The sequence below is a fragment of the Beauveria bassiana genome, assembly GCF_000280675.1.
Source record: "Beauveria bassiana ARSEF 2860 unplaced genomic scaffold BBA_S00070, whole genome shotgun sequence".
NCBI lineage: Eukaryota > Fungi > Ascomycota > Sordariomycetes > Hypocreales > Cordycipitaceae > Beauveria > Beauveria bassiana.
The window spans coordinates 19606-22462 of record NW_007930905.1 but is presented as its reverse complement, the minus strand read 5'-3'; positions in this window follow the sequence as shown (position 1 = coordinate 22462).

Sequence of the window (2857 nt, the reverse complement as noted above, 5' to 3'; positions counted from 1 at the left end):
CCGGTAAAGCCTACGCTACTCTTAGCTAAGTAGTATATAGTAAGCTAGGAGTATCTTAGCACTATTTAATCTATAAAGCCTAAGTACTCTACTAAAATAGAGATTAATATCTCTAGTATTTTTAGAAAATAGAAATAGTATAGTAAGGTTACCTATAAGCCTATCTTAGAGTCTATAGCTAACCTTAGTATAGCTACTATAGTAAGAAGGAGGTTAGTAACTAAGCTGTTCTATATAATAGGTATATAACTAGTTGTTGATTTAAACTACATTCTTGATGTATTCGTCGAGTGTCTCCGGCTAGCATAGGCGGAGTATTGACCTAGCGATGTCTTATAGCTTGTTTACTTATAGCTTACTCCTTAATGTAGCTGTGCTATATTCTTCATCAACGGTCGATAGGTTATATATATATATATCACGTTATTGGTAGCTAGTCTGTTATTAAACATAGCATCGCTTATATAGAAATATTAATACTATATATAAGGTTTCACTTATTTATTACTTACTTTCTTTCGACGGTCTTCTATATAGATAACATCTTTTATATTATCCTTTAAACTACGATAAAACATTTCTATTAAAAGTGCGTTATTAAATGTGAATTTTCCGGCAATAGCGTGAAATTATACTGTATATTCTGAGGTAGATCTTATCTGTCGGAGCTCTCTAAACTGGTCTAAGCCTTGCTCCGGGTGGTTAAGGTAGGGCGCGATCGTTTACGTAGAACGCGGCTGCTGTTAGCATGTATTATGTTAGAAACGTAAAGGGACTATAACTAGAGGAGGGGGGTTACGCGTAATAAGTAAAGCAGCAGCTTATCAAAATCATTATCTACATTCTATATAGTAAAAACTCTATATTTTCTCGTAGACCGTAGCTATAAGATCTGGTAAAAACAACCTTTTAGTATACTCTAGCCTCGGAAGATATATAAAAGAACGTTAACATTCTACTTAAGTAGTAGGCTAGGGGTAAGGTAGAGTGAAACAATCTACCTCTATCCTTTACGTAGCTAATCATCGCTACCGTAGACAGTTAGTTATCCTTCTAAACCACATCCTTTCCGGCGCCTTTGCGTGTGCTAGAGGGGGATAAGGGAGACGACGCGGTGGTAGCGGCAGTTGTTTCGCTGCTGTCCCGCTTCCTTCTTATCGTCGTTATTTCCTCGAGGTTATCGTCGCTAGGGCAGCTGAAGTTAAGCTGGTTATAAGTACGCCTCGTAAGATACTATACTATACTTATGATTAATAAAATATAGGCTCTCCTACGTAGTAGCATTTATACTTACTATATCTGGTAGTAGGGATACAGTAGAATATATAGAACTTAATTTATTATCGCTAGTAGGAATTGTCGTCGGTATGAGTTTAGCAATAGGCTTAATGCCGATTTATTATAGCTTATTTCGCATTACGGGTACGAGGTCGTCTAGGACAGTGTCTTCCTACTCCCTCTAGAAAGTACATCGCTTCTAATAAACCTTTAATTAATAATGTCTAGAAACTTATTAAATGTATTAATATAATTAGGTAACTAGAGTTTAAAGAGCTAAAAGTCGATTAAGCAGAAGGTTTTAAGTATAGATATCTATCTATGAAAATAGTACTATAGTAGTAGTATATTCAAGTACTAAGTATATAACGACTAAGGACTACTTGTTAACTATTTTATTTCTCTTGCTTAAGCACCACTCCGCCGATCGGCACTGATATGAGGCTGTATGGCTTGTAGGGTACTCTCTCCTTCTCTGGACTTGAACGTTTTGTTCATCTATCTTCCATCTTAGCTTATTCTTTAATTCATTCTTTTCCTTGTATGAGCTCTCCTCAGTGTATTGCGGCGTGTACCCCATCAAGTATACACTTATATGACCTCCTGAGTGAATGATCGCGTGGTATATCACTCCACAGCTAGAGTATAGGTCATTGAAAAAGTTCATTTGGCTCATGTCGACTGTGAACAAGTCATGACTATTTTTGTAGAACAGCGCACATGTTTCTACTGTTCCCAGTGACCATAGTGTTTCAACAGGAAGAAGGCGAGTAGTGGCCACAGTGAAATTGGAGTGATTTTGTTGAAAGTGGTTTGATCGGTGGACCAGATACTTCTCTAGGTCGAGATTTTCGAGTTCATCAGTGCCTAAGGTCTGACCACAAGCCTTAACTAAGAGCAGAGCCTGGAGAGTCGCAGGTTGGCTGTGTTTTTCGCGCTTGTCAAGGTCGTATGCGTATTTAAGATGTGACCCAATGAGAATAAGGTCAATCTCATCTTCGTTGTATTCTTTTAAAGTTTCACAATTTTTTAGTTCGTGCCATATTTGGTCTAGGTCACGTGGACGGAGCACCGACCCCCAAACTCTCGCATGCCGCTCTATGTTCACTTGTTCTTGGTTTGTCTCGGAAGCCGAGAAGAGTCTCATCCATCTACTAGATACCATTCTGTTTTTGGCTTTCTGCTGCTCCGGCAGTTCCTCGGCCACTTTCCACCATAGTTCCGTAGGCAAATCCTGTGCAGCTTGGCTCATGCTAGTTTCGTGTGGCGCGATTCGAGATCTCGCGGCCGCTGATATGTTTCAGGACAGATCAACAGCCGCGGATGGTTATATATACTAGTGCAGCATCGATTGTTGACCAATCTTCCCCATTTCGAGTGCCATTTGTGGCCGACTTATTACCGACCTTTTTCCCCGAAAAGGAGCAATACGGTACAAAGTAGTCCAGGTTTAGCATCCATAAACCGATTATAGCCAATTTTGGTCAGTGGCCTAAATATGCTGAGATAGGTGCCCCCGCGCCTGCCCCACCCGCCTTATCTAGATTTTTTTACATCGAAATGGGGGACACTGAACCTT